This window comes from Hypanus sabinus, chromosome 30 (genome assembly GCF_030144855.1).
Source record: "Hypanus sabinus isolate sHypSab1 chromosome 30, sHypSab1.hap1, whole genome shotgun sequence".
Taxonomy (NCBI): Eukaryota; Metazoa; Chordata; class Chondrichthyes; order Myliobatiformes; family Dasyatidae; genus Hypanus; species Hypanus sabinus.
The window spans coordinates 36,853,604-36,871,431 of record NC_082735.1 but is presented as its reverse complement, the minus strand read 5'-3'; the positions used below and the strand labels follow the sequence as shown (position 1 = coordinate 36,871,431).

The window sequence follows — 17,828 nt, the reverse complement described above, 5'->3', positions numbered from 1 at the left end:
CAATCTGTTCAGGGTATTTGGTTTGGGAAGGAATCAGACCCAAGGAATGGGACACTTCGAATCCTACTCACATCCATGACTACAATCATCATCCCTCCGAGCAGCCAGGGCTGCCATGAGTCGGCCATAAGGGAGGTGGTCCTGTAATGACATATACCCAACCGTGCCCCTTCCGGGATTCAGGCTGCACCTCCCTGGAGAAGGGATAGCTGGTGCAGCCCATTTAAAGATTCAGGACATGTTTTGGGAGCCAAGAATTGAACATTTAAAGAACCCCTGAACTGAGGCTCAGAGCTTAATCGTAAGTCTACGGGCGATTTTGTCTGGAGTTTGTCTTGTGCTCAGTACTCAATCCAGTTTGATACTATGTCTCAATCCTTGCTTTGGCTACTCCAGCAACTGGGTCCAAACCATCCTCGTCAAGGACTCATGTCACATAGCATTCATGTTAACAGATGAAGTGATACATTTTTTTGAAGTAAAATTGAATCAATCTATATTCTCCAAAACTGCTCCCATTTTGTGCTTTATAGGAGCTGCCCTGCTCCAGACTGTCACCGTCTTGGTGAGAGATGTCGTGAGAATGATTGCCATTGACGTGAAGGGGACATTTGGTCAAATTTGGAATCTACATGTCCTGGTAAAGCTCAATGGGCATTATAGACTGATCGGGAGCCACACCTCACAAAAGGAAAGGTAATTAAGTCTGTTAGTTATTAGTGCAGGAATTCCTCAGGTCAATACACAGGGCCCAATCGTCTCCAAAACTCTCAAGATATGACGGTCAGAACAATTGAAAAATGTTCGATTCCAATGCTGCTTCTCAGCAGATGAAATGGCCCACGCCTCATGCATTTAGCCAAGCGTTGAAAGCAACCGAGTGTGTGGTTAGTGACATGTACAAATAGCATTAACTTCCTGGTATTTTGTATTTAATACTTCAGTAATATTGTAAATATCTTGTTTGATTAAGCATTCTTTGTTGCTTACGTACTTCATTACAGGTTATAATAGAAGTATGTGAATTGCATACGTCATTAAACCACCATGTCATATGTACGTGCCTCACTGAAAGTTGAAACAAAGTACACACCTTCATCTCCTGTGCTTTTCCTTTGATTAGTTTTGGAGTTACAAGACATAACATACGGGAGGTGCCATTAATCAGAAAGTCAGCTTGATCAGCCTTAAAAATGTTATGTTATAAGGGAGGGTCAGAGGCTGCATCCTGTATTGAATGACTTGTCTCATGAAATGTGAAAACCTTCTCCCTTCTACAAGTGACTTGTCACAAATATGCTGATTTGCGATGGAACACGTGGCAGTTGCCTGGATAAATGGAGCATCAACAACTCAAGAAGCTTGACACAATCCTATTTGGCTGACATCCCACACGCCACTTTAAACATTCATTCCCACTACTACTAACGCCACGTGCATCACCGACTGCAGCTACTCTCCTTGCTTAATGTTACTGTTACGTCGGAAAATGGTGCATCACTGTCTGGTATGGAGGAGCCACTGCACAGGATCGGAAAGTTGTAAACTCAGCCAGCTCCATCATGGGCACTGGCCTCCCCAGCATCCAGGACAGCTTCAAAAAGAAATGCCTCCAAAAGGTAGCATACATTATTAAGGACCTCCATCACCCTCTTCTCATTGCTGCCATCAGGAAGGAGGCACTGGAGAGTGAAGATAATACTCAATGTTTCAGGAACAGCTTTTTCTGCTCTGCTATCAGATTGTGTATATTATATATACACAAGTATGTGTTTCTTATAAATTGGTTTGCTTGTAATGTGCTGTGCTAGTATGATGTAGCTGATCATAGTCTTTCCAGGACCATAATTGTTCTTGACAATTTTTTTCATATAAGTGGTTAGCTATTGCCTTCTTCTGCCATTATGAACACTCTTCAGAGGTTGTCTGCCTGGTGTCAGTGGTCACATAACCAGTCTCGTGATCTGCACCGGCTGCTCGAACGACCATCCACCACCTGCTCCTGTGACTTCACATGACCCTGATCGGGGTGGGGGGGGGGGAAGCTAAGAGGGTAAGCTGATACTACACCTTGCCCAAGGGTGATCTGCAGGCTAGCAGAGGGAATGATCACTTTACTCCTCCTTTGAATAGAGACATATCTCCATCCCTCCGCCCTATATTGTAAAATACAGTTTTATTATTAAGAATTACAACATACTGTTGCTGCAAAACAAAAGTTTTACAACATATGCCAGTGATATTAAACCTGATTCTGAAATATGTGAACAAGTGGAGTCCGAGTTTAATTTTTTAGATACTCATATTTTTTTACAATCTTGCTGCTTTTCAGAAATCAAGCAAAATGGTGTCTGAAAAGATCAAAATAGTGATGCCGTGACCTCCCCTGGCTTGGAGAAGAACAACTATCAATTATATATGAAAATAATATCATATTCACTTGCTCTGAAGATCTTCAACTCGTTACACAAGGAAATGAAGATTTGGTGTAGAGATTAGTCAGAGCCAGGGTCAGAGATTAAGGAAAAACCCAAGGTTTGATCGATTTGAGTTCTAGGCCGAATCAAGGCACAGGGCCTGGGCCCAAGCATGTATCAAAGTGGCAAGATCTGGGTTCGAGAGAAAGGAATGACCCGAGCTGCCAGGCCAGATTGAAAAAATCAGGGTCTTGGGGCCAGAGGTGAGGGATGGGCCAGTGTTCATCTCACTGCTCCATGAAATTTGCTCTTCTCTTTGCTGGGTGTGACCTATAAGTAACTGGTTCCTGAATCGGCTGTGGCTGGCTTACTGGCTATGGACTTACTTATGTGAACTTCAGCTCTGAATGTTGTTTGCTTACTTTGATTGTTTGCACTATTTATTTGTTTTCCGCCCAGCACGTTGGATGTTTGACAGTCTTTTTTTGCTTTAATGCATTCTATTGGGTTTCTCTGCTTTGTGGCTGTAAGGAGACAAATCTCAAGGTTGTATATGATACACTACATACTTTGATAATAAATGTACTTTGAACTTTGGTAAAAGTATTGTGCATAAATGTACATAAATTGGGAAATTCCATTCCTCCACCTTCTCCCATTCTTATCGACATTATTTAATTAAGTTTTTCACATTGCTGGAGAACTCATCTCATACCTAGAGTGTCTGACCTCCACATGAAACTGTACAAGAGCTTTTATTGTCTATTGTCTGATTTACACAGTACCCGCAGGCAAAATGTCCAGACGATACTTTGAAAAGAAGAAAACATTAATTTACTTTGGAGGTCAAGACCCATCTTTGAAATTATGGAGAAAGTATTTCTGGCTCTAATTTCAATTCAGTAAACAAGGAAATTGGGGGTTTGAGATCAACAAGTCATGCAGCATCTAAGGAGGGGAATAAGCAGCCAATGTTTTGGGCCAAAACTCTTCTCAGCTGCAAAAAAATTGACTGGTTATTCCCCTCCATAGATGCTGCCAAGCTTTGGCATTTTGTGCATGCTATTCAAAATTTCTAGTACCTGCAGAATCTCTTGTGGTTTGGAATTTGAGATCTGTGTGAATGGTACACAGTGCTCCCCATAAATGTATATAGAGCTGTAGTGCTCGAAGTTGGGTGGCAGGGTGGAGATGCATATCTACCAAAGGAGGTTAAAGCACTCCTTCTTCAGCTAACCTGCAGGCAAGGTGTAGCCACCGCTTAGCCCTCTTTCCCCCCCACCCCCCAACCCAATCAGAGCCACTGGAAGCCATAGGAGGAGGTTGTGTGAGCAGCCGGTGCAGATCACAAGTCCTCGTTATGTGACCACTGACGCCAGGTAGTCAATCTCTGAAGAGTATTGATAATGGCTGGGCTCACCTGTCTGGTAAAGAGACTTCACAGAAGAAGGCAATGCCAAACCAATTCTGTAGAAGAATTCGTCAAAGACCATGATTGCCCACGTCATACGACACGGCACATAATGCTGATGAGTGCTCTATGTATGATAGCATTTGATCTATCTGAGAGCTTATTTATACTGCTGTTCTTTTCTGGACGTAAATGTTATCGGCTTTTCATAATCATCTTCTGTCCGATGGTACAAGACAGCACCAATTCTGTAGTAATGTGTCACGCTTCAAGTTCTGCCACTTGAAGAAGGAACTAGCAGACTGTCATCGTTCTCTGGAATACGCAAGAGCCTTGTTCTGTGCATCAGTCCACCTCCACTTCACGTGTTTGCAGCAGATGCTGCAGTCTAGATAAGAGTGTTGCCACATCTGCTGAGAAGTTATAATAATTCAGCATCCCAGTTGTGCTCCAACTCAGTTGCATTAAACAGGGGAGGGGTGTGGGTATGAACTTCTGCGTTCTCTTGAAACTGGGTACACACTGAATGTGTGTTTGTCCCCTTTGCTGTTGCAGCCCATCTGCTTCAAAGCTTGACATGTTGTGTGTTCAGAGATGCTCTTCTACACACCACTATTGTAATGCGTGGTTATTTGAGTTACTGTTGCCTTCCTGTCAGCTTGAACCAGTCTGACCTCTCTCATTAACAAAGTGTTTTTGTCCAGGGAACTGCCGTTCACTGGATGTTTTTTGCTTTTCGCACCATTCTCCATAAATTCTTTTGTGTGTGAACATCAGCAGTTTCTGAGATGTTCAAACCACCCCGTCTGGCACCAACAATTATTCCACGGTCAAAGTCACAGATCATATTTCTTCCCCATTCTGACGTTTGGTATGAACAACAACTGAACCTCTTGACCACGTCTGCATGCTTTTATGTATTGAGTTGCTGCCACGTGATTGGCTGATTAGATATTTGCATTAAAGAGCAGGTCTACAGGCGTACCTAATAAAGTGGCCACAGAGTGCAGCTCTTTCTCAACAATGTGCTGCCCTGGATTTTTAACTTCATTCTCCAAGTGCACTTGCTTCTCCTTCAGCATCAGGCTCCCTTTTCTACCCTCTGCGGTGCCTCTTGCAGATTTGGGTGGGGTTTCTCGCTTGAGGTTCCTGTAAGGCAGGATATCCAAGTACACAATGAACTTGGGAACACCCCGAAGCAGTCCCTCCATAATTCTGCAACATGCAACGGTTGCGGGTGAAATGCCAAGGATAATTAGATATATGCGAAAAACTTTTGTATATTCTGACATTCAAAAACATTTTAAAATGGACTGTCTGAAATTGCTTGCTGACGTGCATGATTCATATGCAACTGAGTGAACTAAACCCTTCAGACAACGTTGTAAGCCTCCCTAGGAGATTGGATATACTTACAGAGAATTATTTATTTGTTTATTTATTCATATTTAGAAATACAGCCTGGAACAGGGCCTTTGAATCACTTCTGTCAGCAAACTCCAATTTAACCCTAACCTCAGCACCAAACAATTTACAATGGCCAATGGACCTACTAACTAATATGTCTCTGGACTGTGGGACCTGGAGGAAACTCAAACATTCCATGGGTGGGGACAAACGATACCAGTATTGAACTCAGAACTCTGAGCTGCGATACTGTGGCGCTAACCTCTATGCTACTGTGGCGCCTACGCTGAGACTCAATTTATGGTTAACTTCTATCATTCAGAAATCATTAACAACGAATGCTTAAAAGGGGCGGCTTGGTAGCACAGTGGTCGGCACAACGCTTTACGGTACAGGCCACCCAGGTTCAATTCCCACTGCTACCTGTAAGGAGTTTGGAGTTCAATCCCCAGCACCCTCTGTAAGGAGTCTCTGTACATCCTCTCTGTAGAATGTGCAGGTTTTCTCTGGGTCTTCTGGTTTCCTCCCACAGTCCAGAGACATACTGGTTAGAAGGTTAACTAGTCGATGTAAATTGTCCCGTGATTAAGTTAGGGTCAAATCGGAGTTGTGGGGATGGGGTAGCTGGGTGGTGTCGCTCAGAGGAATGGAAGGGCCTATTCCACACTGTTTCTTGAAATAAATAAATAAACAAATACTCGGAGGGACCTGTGTTCACAGACATGAGCTGTTTTTCAGATCAGACCTCATTTGTTGTCTAAAAGATCTCAGGCTGTTTGTCTGTTTGTCTTTGGCAAATAACCTTGTTGCTGTTTGTAAAGTGATGTCTGCGTACAAATTTGCAGCTACATTTTCTGCATCGTAGCATTGGCTGTACTTCAAATGTCCTCTATTTATGTAGGTAAAAATGGCACTGCATTGAAGAAAGCCTTGCAGTCTACAAGCTATGAGGAGATCACAGGAGTGAAACTGTTAGCATGGCGCAATTACAACTTAGGGCATCGGAGTTTAATCCTGGCATCTACTGTCAAGAGTCTGTACGTTCTCCCTGTGGACTGCATGTGTTTCCTCTGGGCGCTCCAGTTTCCTTTCACTGTCCATAGACGTACCAGTTGGTAAGCTAATTGCTGGTTGTAAACTGCCTCACGGTTAGGCCGGTATTAAATAAATGGATCACGGGCGGCATGGCTTGAAGGGCTGGAGGGCCTATAGGGGCACTGTATCTCTAAATAACTAAATAAGAGATTTGAACTGTTGTGGATAGAGTAGAAGACTGGCAAAGGATGCAGAGACAGATCAGTTGCAGACGTAGAATGTACACCATAGAACAGTACGATACATCACAGGCCCACAGAGTCGCACTGACTAATGTAAACCCCCCTTCCATGGTCAATCTTACCCTGCCCTCCTACACAACCCACAATGCTCCATTTTTCATGTATCCCGTGTCTGTCCACGAGGGCAGCACAGAAGGGTAGCATGGTAGGGTGGTGGTCAGTATAACACTTTGCAATGCCGGTGACTGGGTTGAAGTCCCATTGCTGTCTGTAAGACGTTTGTATGTTCTCCGTGACCAGATGGGTTTCCTCCTGGTGCTCCAGTTTCCTCCCACCTTCCAAAGGGATATGGGCTCGGGTTCATAAGATGTGGGTATGCTATGTTGGTGCAGGAACCACAACAACACTAATGAGCTGCCTCCAGCACATTCTTAGACAGTTGATACAAATGATGCCTTTCATTGTATGTAATGAATAAAGCTGCTTTTAAAAGATATTTAAAAATGTCCCAATTGTAGTAGCTTCTACCACCACAGTGTGCTCTAGGCATCCACCCTTCTCTGTGTAAAATAACTCCTTCTAAATTCTCCCTTGAACTTTCCTCCCTTCACTTTAAACAAATGGCCTCTGGTATTGGCCATTTGCTGCCCTGGGAGAAAGGTGTGACTGTCCTCACTGTCTATGTATCTCATAATTGTACACACCTCCCATCCAAAGAGAAAAACTCTGCCTCACTCAACCTTTCGTAGGAAGACATCATCTCTGATCCTGGCAGGACACAAGATTCCCGTGGCCAAGAAGGCTGCAGAGTTCACCATCAGCGCTCCAGCAATATCTTCCCTTGTTTCCCATAGTAACCCGGGTATGCCCTGTCTGGCCACAAAGAATTACCTTTCCCAAAGTTATTCAGTAGATCCAACACTACCTCTTTCTTAATCTCAGTCTGCTCCAGGACATTTGTCTGTTTGAAACAGCAATCAGATTCATCAATATCCCTCTCCCTGGTGAATACAGAAACACAGTGTTCATTATAAACTCATTAAAACCTCCCCTACCTCCGAGCGCCTTCCTTCTTTATCCCCAAGCATTCCAACCCTTATATTAGTTATCCTCCTGCTCTGTTTATACATTTGAACAGTAGGGAGGTTTCAGTAACCCTGCCTGGAAAAGACGTCTCATGTCCCATTCTAACTTTCCCAAGTCCTTTCTTAAGCTCCTTCCGGGAGGGATGTGTAGTGGAAAGTATATTAACTGGCTGCATTATGGCCTGGTGTGGGAATACCAATGCTTTTGAGTGGGAAGTCCCACAAAAGGTAGTGGATTTGGCCCAGTACGTCACTGGTAAAGCCCTCCCAACCACTGAGCACATCTACATGCAACACTGTCATCAGAAAGCAGCATCCTTCATCAGAGATCCTCACCACCCAGGCCGTGCTCTTTTCTCACTGTTGCCATCAGGTAGCAGGTACAAGACCTCAGGACTCAAACCACCAGGTTCAAGAACAGTTCCTACCCTTCGACCATCAGGCTGTTGAACAAAAGACGATAACTGCACTCATCTGTTGAGGTGTTCCCACAACCAATGATCTCACTTTAAGGACTCATGTGACGAGGATGGTTTGGACCCAAATACTGGAGGATCTGAAGCAAGGATTGAGATGCGGTTTCGAGAGCTGTGCATAGACAGATGCTAGCCAATATTACTAGTAGGCTTGCAATTGAACACTGAACCCCAGTTCAGTGGTTTTTAAATACTCAATTCTTGGTGCAAAAAACATGATTGGCAATTAGCAGGACCATCCTGATCCCTTAAAGGGACCATGCCAGCTAGCCACACTCAGGGAGAGAGAAGCTCTATAATCTAGGAAGCTGGCATGGTTGGGAGTGTCTTGTTACACGGCCCCCTCTCCTGCTGCCGACTCCTGACAGCCCTGGCTGCTCAGGGAGCCAGTGATGATAGTCGTGGATGAGAGCTGGATCCAAGATGTCTCTTTCGGGAATCCAGCACCTCTCTTCGGGTCTGAATCCTTGTCGGGCCACTGGGTATTGCTGAACACCCCGAATGGTATGTGAGTCCAAAAGTCTTCTTAGCATGGAGACCTGTTCCCTATTGATAAACCTGGGTGGTGATGGGACTGATGGTGGGGGGGGGGGGGGACGGGCTAAGGGGCTGGGGCAGAGTGATTTTAATTTAGAGATGTGGAAGGGGGGACTGAATTTTAGGGTCCTGGGGAGCTTCAATGTGTAGGCTATTGGGCTTACTTTCCTCAGGATTCTGAAGGGTCCGATGAACTTGGACGCCAGCTTTCCAGACTCCACCCAGAGAGGCAAACCATGAGTGGATAGGCAGACTTGTTGACTCTGTCTTCTCCTTCAGTTCACCTTAGTTTCTGCTTTCTGGGTAGAGGCCAGCAAAATCTTTCTTGCCCTACTCCATTCTTGCTTGCAGCATCCGATGAGATCTTCGTCTGCAGGGACCCCAACCTCAGTCTTCTGTTCTAGAAAGAGAGGATAAGGATAATTAAAATGGTACTTTAACAACGACATCCCATGCGCCAGATGCTGTAAGGTGTTGTGGGTGACCTCTGCACACATCAAATGGTCACACCACTCATCAGGTCTTTCCGAGGCCAGGCGCCTTAGGGTATGTACTAAATCTTGGTTGGTCTGCTCCACCTGGCTTTTGGAGTCTGGTTAAAACCCAAAGGAAAGACTTGTTGTTGCCCCTGTCAGCTTGCAGAACACCCTCCAAAAATGTGATGCAAATGGTGGCCAAGATCCAAGACAATGTCCACTGGGAATTCATGGATCTTGAAGACCTAATCCAGGACAATTTTGGCCATCTCCACTATGGATGGTACTTCTCCAAGGCAATCAACTTGCAGGCTTTCAAAAACTGATCGACGACTACCATGATGACAGTCTTTCCCTTGGATGGCAGAAGGCTCGTGACAAAATCCATGGAGATGTGTGCCCATGGTCTGTCCGGAACAGGTAGAGGAGCCCTTGAGGTCGTGTACAGGTATCCTTGTTCTGGGTGCATGCCTGAACTTACTGCCAAACCTCCTTTGTCATTCCAGACCATCAATGCCTCCTCTTGATAAATTCGAGGGTCACTGGGTGAACAGTCATTCTCGATGAGTGTCCCCATTGGAGTACCTGGGACTGGACAGAAGTTACGACGAACAGTTGACCCGGAGGACCGTTCTGAAGAATCTCCCTTTGTGCTTGGGCCTTGCAAACAAGGGTGTCACTTTCCTGATGAATTAGAATTATCACCTTGGCTTGAGGCAAAGTAGTGGTAGGTAGCTCTTCTCATCAAAATGTTTATAAGATTATGAGGGGCGTAGGTAGACAGTTATTCAGGGTTGAAATGTCTAATACTAGAGGGTATATATTTAAGATGAGAGGGGTTAAGTTCAAAGGAAATGTTCTTAGCAGGATTTTTACACAGCGAGTAGTGGATGCCTGGAGACATGATGAGGCAAATACTGTAGTGGTGTTCAAAAGGATTTTTGAGCGGCACGTGAATGTGCTGGAAATGGAAGCATATGAACATTGTGTAGGCAGATGGAATTAGTTCATTTGGCAATTTGATTACTAATTTTATCAGTTTAATCAGTCTGCTGTTATGTTCTCAGCCCACTGCTGACTCACGAGTGCATTGCCAGATTCAGTTCAAACTGCATCACGAAGTTTGCTGATGATGCTGCAGTAGTTGGCCTCATCAGCACCAGAGATGACTTGACAGACGGAGATGAGGCAGAGAGCCTTGTGAAATGGTGTGAGTTTTAATGTGGAAAGGGCAGAAGAGATGACTTCAGGATGCCAGAGGTCGCCCACTCTCCACTGCACAATAATGGCTCTGTCGTAGAGAGAGTGAACACAACAAAGGCCCCTGGTGTGCACATAATGGACCCATAGCACCTCCTCACTAATCAAGAAGGCATAGCAGCATATACATTTTCTGAGGAGACTGAGGCATACAAGGCTCCCCATCCCCATCCTAACAGCTTTCTACAGGAGCACCATCAAGAGTGTCCCGTCTGGCTGCATCATTGTGTGATTTGGAAGCTGCAAGGCACTGGACCACAAGACCCTACAGAGGACAGTAAAAACCATTGAGAAGGTCATCAGGGTCTCCTTTAGTCCCATTTGTGACATTTACTGGGAGCGTTGCAACAAAGCATTGTTGAAGATCCCTACGACCCACCCCACAATCACTTTGACCCCTACCATCAGGGAGGAGATACAGGAGCATCAGGACTCGAACAGACAAACTGTGTAACAGCTTCTTCCCTCAGACTGTGAGACTAATGAGCACCCTCCACCACCACGGTCTTATCACTAGGATACCGAGCTGTTTACTGTTTACCCATGTTACACTTGACTACATGCATTTGAAATATGTTTTGTTTACTTATTTATAGTATAATATTTTGGTTATGTACAGTGTGTGATATATGTTTTGTGGGTGAGCTGAAATCTGGAGGAACGGTGTTTTGTTTGTACGTATGTACAGTCAGCTGATACTAAACTTGATCTTTAACTTGATCTTCAACTTGAACTTTGGCACAAGATTCTGGACCGAAAGAGTTGTTCTTATGCTGCACTCTACATTTTATCTGGAAGAGCTGCCCAGTTCTCTTCTAAAGGTGAAAACTGTAAAACAAAATAAACTCCAAAATAATTACTTATTTATTGAGAATAGACCTTTCCAGCCCTTTGAGCCCCACCTCCCAGTAACTTCCAATCTCCTCCGTTGAGATTGTTAAGAGCATCAAATTTCTTGGTGTTCACCTGGCGGAGAATCTCACCTGGTCCTTCAACACCAGCTCCATAGCAAAGAAAGCCCAGCAACGTCTCTACTTTCGGCAAAGGCTGAGAAAAGTCCATCTTCCACCCCCCATCCTCACCACATTCTACAGAGGATGTATCGAGAGCATCCCGAGCAGCTGCATCACTGTGGTTGGGAACTTGCATTGTCTCGGATCTCAAGACTCTGCAGCGGATAGTGAGGTCAGCTGAAGAGATCATCAGGTCTCTTTTCCTGCCATTACAGACATTTACACCACATGCTACACCTGCAAAGTTAACAGTATTCTGAAGGACCCCATGCACCCTCATACAAACTCTTCACCCTCCTGCCATTTGGCAAAAGGTACCGAAACATTTGGGCTTTCACGACCAGACTGTGCAACAGTTTCTTCCCCAAGCCATCAGACTCCTCAATACTCAGAGTCTAGACTATAATACATCATTTATTATAATATTGAAATTTGTCCTCTACTGTGCTTATTGTGTTGTTTCTTATTAATTAATTAATTAATTAATTAATCAACCAATTAATTAATTAATTAATTAATTAGTTGATTGATTGATTGATTGATTGCTGTGCTGCCCTGCACTGTTTTGTGCACTTTATGTAGTCTTGTGCAGGTCTGTAGTCTAGTGCAGTTTTTATGTTGTTTTACGTAGTCTAGTGTAGCCTTGTGCTGTCTCACATACTCCATAATATGCATGTTACCAAAAAAACAATTAAAATGCCGCACAGTTTTCAGGCCATGTAAAATTTCCTGTCCAGAGCGATGATTGGTCTGTGCAGCTGTTAAAAAAACAATTAGAGGGGATGTTGTCCTGAACTGCTGTCTTCAAGATGAACAATGCACACACAATTTGCTGCAGGAACTCAGCAGGTCAGGCTGCAGCTGTAAAATGAATAAACAGTTGAATTTCAGGCCGAGACCCTTCATCAGGATTTTCAGATGGCTGGTCACTCTATTTGCTCTCCAGTACTTCTCCAGCCTTGTCCTGGTTCCAGTCACCTAATTCCATTCTGATCTGTCCAGTCATAACTTGATAAATGGCCACAAAGACTTCTCTTATCATTACTGCACCATCATCTAAGTCAAAATGTTGTTCTGTGGTAACACAATCGTTAAATAGAACATCAGCTTCCAAATATTTGAAATACCAAGTCTACCTACCAGTTGACAAAGTCACTGTTTTTAGTTTGGCAAACTGCCTGTCTGATCTGCTTCAGTACTCGGCCAGGTGCTTCATGGAATGAACAGAAATTTTCTCCAATATAATGAAAATCAAAGTTATTGTTTTTGGTTATTACCCCTTGACGTTAGATGCCTCTTTCTTGCTGGTCAATATCTGAGACTGAATCAGAGATACAAGAGATTTCTGCAGATGCTGGAGAACCAAAACAACACACACTTAAAATGCCGGAGGGACTCGGCAGGTCAGGCAGTCTCTACAGACATGAATAAACAGACACCATTTTGTGCTGAGACCCTTCATCAAGACTCGGATTGTTTCCAGCTTTGGTGTCAATTTTCCTGTCCTGTTGTGTGTTTCGATCATAGTTGATAAGATCTTATTTTGACTGCTTACTCGCATTTCCGAAATGCCACCCAATTCTGTGCCAGCTCAGTTCATCTGCCTTTGAATTGCTCACCCGTTTGGTTGTCTCTGGACTTCACTATTCCAAAGTATTTTAGACTTCCTCATTCTACCCTTCAGAAACTTGGTAGCATTATTGTTAAGCTACTCAATTAATGAACTACTCATCTAGAAATAACAGCATAGAAGGACAGTATAAAACAGGCTAATGTGCTGGAACATATCAATGTTAAGAAAAAGGATGTGCCTTCATATAAAAAAAATTGATAGAAAAGTCCTCGGTGCTGGATGGGATATATTACAGGAAGTGACAGAATGGATTGCTTCACCTTTGGCTATGACCTTTGAAGTCCCATTAGCCACAGGAGTCGTGCCCGAAGACTGGAAGGTAGCAAATGTTATTCCTTTGATAATTCCAGGAGTTTGAGGCCAGTGAGTCTTACATCAGTCATGGTCAAACTATTGGGGAGGATACATGAGCATTTGCGGATGCTTAGTCTGATTAAGGATAATTGGAATGGCTTTTTGAAGGGCAGGTTGTGCTTCACAAGCCTTCTTGAGTTCTTTGAGGAAGTGACAAAACAAATTGATGAAGGTAGAGCCGTGGATACAGTGTATATAGATTTCTGTAAAGCATCTGACAATATTTTCCTTGGTAGGCTTGTTCAGAAAGTCACGAGTCGTGGGATATAGGGAAACTTGTTAATTCAGGATTCTACCCACAGAAGGCAGAGGGTGGTTATAGATGAGCCATATTCTGCCTAGAGGTCGGCGACCAGTGGTATTCTGTGGTAATCTGTTCTGGGACCCCTGCTCTTTTTGAATTTTATTCTGTAAATGACTTGGATGTGGAAATTGAAAGGTGGAAATTTATGTTGTTGTGTCTTTATTGTCATTGGGTAAAATCCAGCAATTCTCTGTCAAAGGGTGTCGTGGGAGTAAACTACAGCAGTTCAAGAAGTGTGAGCAAGGATGGGGAAATAAAATCCCTCTCCCCTACTCATTACCTCCATAAAGTTTGTAGAGCATTATTGTCAGAATATTGACATCCCTTTAAGACATCAGCAGATGACCTCAGACCATTTCTCTTTCCAAAGACAAGAAAGTCTGCACATCTTGGAAATCAAGCAATACACACAATATGCTGGAAGAACTCAGCAGGCCAGGCAGTATCAATGGAAAAGAATAAGTGGTTGACATTTCGGTCCAAAACCCTTCATCAAAACTGATGAAGAGTACTGATGAAGGGCCTCGACCAGGAATGTGGACTATTTACTTTTTTCCATAAACACTGCCTGGCCTACTGAGTCCCTCCAACGTTCCCTGAGTGTGTTGCTCTCTTCTTTACATATTCTGCTACCATCCATAACGATAGTTACTATGGCAGCAGCTATGTAACTAGTTCAAAAATAGATTATGGCTGTTTAACTGTATGTACCTAAAATAATTACTTCTCAATAATCTTCATTTTGTCCCACTCAATGTATAAATAATATCCATGTTTAAAATTTTGGAACTTCACTAAATTCATATTTCTTAAAATGCTTTTTGAGAAAGGCTTTGTGATGCTGATTAAGTCAAGACAAATTTGTTGATTGTCAAAGCACAATTAAATTTTCCAGAAGAGAAGGTCTTTGCATTCATGTAACATCCTTCTTAACCTCTTTACCTCCTTTGCAGCCAATAAAGTTCTATTGATGTCAATATTGGAGCATGGCCAATATGGGCATAACAAGTTCTTATAATGGGATACTTGGGTAAGTTTTCAGATGACATGAAGTTTGCTGATATTATAGATGGTGTAGAAGTTGTTATTAGTTAGAATGGGCCACTGATATCATGCAGAGCTGAGTTGAGAAGTGGCAAATAGAGTTCAATCCTGAAAAATTTGAAGTGATACACCTTGGAAGGTCAGACTTGAAGGCAGAGTACAGGATTAATTACAGGATTAGTAGCAGTGCAAAGGAACAAAGGGATCTTGTTGTTCACATCTATACGTCACTCAGAGTTTCCATTCAAGTTTAAGAAGGCATGTGGTGTTTTGGCCTTCAATAGTCGGAGGATTGATTTCAACAGCTTTGAGGTAATGGCTCTATAAAACTCTGCACAAAATGCTGGAGGAACTCAGCAGGCCAGGCAGTATCAAGGAAAAGAGTACAGTCAACATTTCTGACTGCCGAAGGGTTTTGGCCTGAAATATCTCTTTTCCTAGATGCTGCCTGGCCTGCTGAGTTCCTCCAGCACTTTATGTGTGTTGCTCAGATTACCTGGCACCTGAAAAGGCAAGGATTACAATAGAAAGTGGATGCTAACATGTCTGAGTTCCTTTCCGCTATGCCCCATTCTGACTTGGATTACAGTACTTACTGCTTGTTACGCAGCTGGTGTTTAGGACACCAATGTAAATCCTCCGTCTCTGGCGGTGTTCAGGGCCTCTTTCGTTGTGTCAGTAGTTTCCTCTCGGTTTTCACTACTGTCAGTCATGCAAATCCCGGGCAGAGACTCAGAAATACTGTCGCACTCAGATGTAGAAGGATTCTTCATCACTGTTTCTGTAACAGAAGTCTTTTTTTTACCAGTCAGGGTTGTAGAATCCCTCACAGTTTATTTATTGCTTATTTATTTATTGAGATACAGCGCGAAATAGGTCCTTCCAGCCCTTCTACCTGGACTGCCCAGCAACCCCCCCCCAATTTAACCCTAGCCTAATCATGCCTAATGATATATATTGACCAATTAACCTTCTGTTGCAGTGTGAAAAAGTCACCAGAGAGATGCTGAAGCTAATGTTACAGAAGCATTTTATTTAACAAAATGAGACACTCTTAGAGGAAGAGGCCTCTTCAACCCAAAATTATATGACATTTTATATGCTAAAGATCAAAGGTAACAGCAGGATTATTCTATAGTGACAATGCATCTACAATGCTTCCTTTGAAATACATATAATTTCACACCTCCTTCTTTGCACCCACACTCCAGACACCCAAAATGAATGTTAATCAGCTGGTGACCACAGCACAGGGAACTATTGTCCAGGGCTGCAATTTAAATTTAATCCACATTCATGTCTAAAGATCAGTTGCTCAAGTTAATATTTACTATATACCCTAACTCTAGAATATGCATTAATTCTTCGAACTTTGGAATGTGGTAGTTAACCAGAGGACCTAGAGAAAACCCACACATTCCCAGGGGAGGATGTGCAAACTCCTTACAGGTGATGTAGAAATTGAACTCCAAAGTCCAATGCCCCAAACTGTACTAGCATCACGCTAACTACAGGTTCCCAGTTCAGTAAGAACTCTATAGTCAAACCTCCCTGTTAAGTAATTCTGACATTTTTCTGTTTATATCTTTAGCTACATGGTCTGTGTTGTACCTCTGCCCTACTACAGCTGGATATTGAGACACAGAAGTAAACTGGATCAATCAGTCAGAACATACTCCGAGTGCAAGTTTAATTCTATTCGTCTAATACAAGAATGAGGGAAGCAACCAAAAAAATGTTGCAAAGGTGAGTGAGCCCATGTACAGCTTCCCTGTAAATCCAACTGTTACTGCTCAAAACCGCAACATCAGGAGACCAATTGGAAAATTATCAGAGGAGGCTTGAAAAGTGTGTTTGCACTTCAGCTCCGTAGACTTATATAGCTGTTATAATACAACTAATAGCACTTCAGAGGGAGGAGCATGAAATTAGGTCTGATCATCCCACCGTTGCCTCTAAGAGGACCACAACCTTGTCATGGTTTAGAGGCTTGTGTGCCTCAATGACCCAGAGAGCTATGATGGCTGGAGTTTGGCGTTGGCTCTTGGCAGAGTCAGCCATGCCTAACGGGTCAAAGGGTAGAGGCCAGACTAAGAGTGGTCCACCGGTCTACCAGAAGGTTAATTGGTCAATATATATCGTGCCATAATTAGGCTAGGGTTAAATTGGGGGTTTTTTGGGCAGTACAGGTAGAAGGGCTGGAAGGACCTATTTCGCACTGTATGTCAATAAATAAATAAACAATAAATAAACTGTGAAGACGATGTGTGGAACTGAGAAACGTGGGTTCAAAATAAAAGGCAGGTCTGAGAGAATGATGAAATTTTAGAATTCACTACCCGAGGAATCAGAATCAAAATCAGGTTTAATATCACCAGCATATGCTGTCAAATTTGTCGTCTTTGTGGCAGCAGTACTTTGTAATAGATAATAATAGAGAAAAATCACAAATATATATATATACACACACTTACTGCAATTCACAGTTTAGTGATCAGTGTTACACTATTACAGCTCGGGGCATTGGAGTTTGGAGTTCAGTTCTGATGTCATTCGCAAGGAATTTATACGTCCCCCTGTGGAATGTGTGGATTTTCTCTGGAGGGTCTGTTTTCCGCCCACAATCCAAAGTCGTACTGGCTGATAGGTTAATTGGTCACTGTAAATTATCCTGTGAAGAGGATAGTGGTGTGGCTCGAAGGGCTGGAAGGGCTTATATGAAAAAAAATAATTTTGGAGAAATTCTCCCCTTGCCATCCTTTGATTAATTAGCATTTTAATGAGCAATTTGCTCTTTGGTGGCCCTGATGGTATTGCCACAAGATAGTGGAAGCAGTTATGATAGCTTCATTCAAGAGGCTTATAGATAGGCACATGTGTGTATAGAGAACGGCAGGATATCTATCTTATACATGCAGAGGGAGTTTAGTTTGGCATCATGCTTGGTACAGTCATTGTGGGCTGAAGGGCCTGTTCCTGTGCTGTATTGTTCCATTTTCCATGTTCTAACATAAGATTTTTTGCAGAGCATGCCCGGCCATCACTTGAAGAAAATCATCAAAGTGGTGTGAGGTGTATGAGGCATTAGCAGAGCCAATGACCCTTTGTTTCCTGAGTCTGCCCCAACAACCAGT

At 43.2% G+C, this 17,828-nt stretch overlaps 1 long non-coding RNA gene across 1 annotated transcript in view; it reads left to right on the top strand.

Annotated features, from left to right (window-relative positions):
* Positions 1 to 17,828, top strand: part of LOC132383573 (uncharacterized) — a 161,340-nt gene that overhangs the window by 114,624 nt on the left and 28,888 nt on the right. The window contains exon 6 of the long non-coding RNA XR_009508727.1: positions 16,286 to 16,440. This is a non-coding gene — a long non-coding RNA (uncharacterized LOC132383573). The remainder of the gene's footprint in view (positions 1 to 16,285; positions 16,441 to 17,828) is intronic.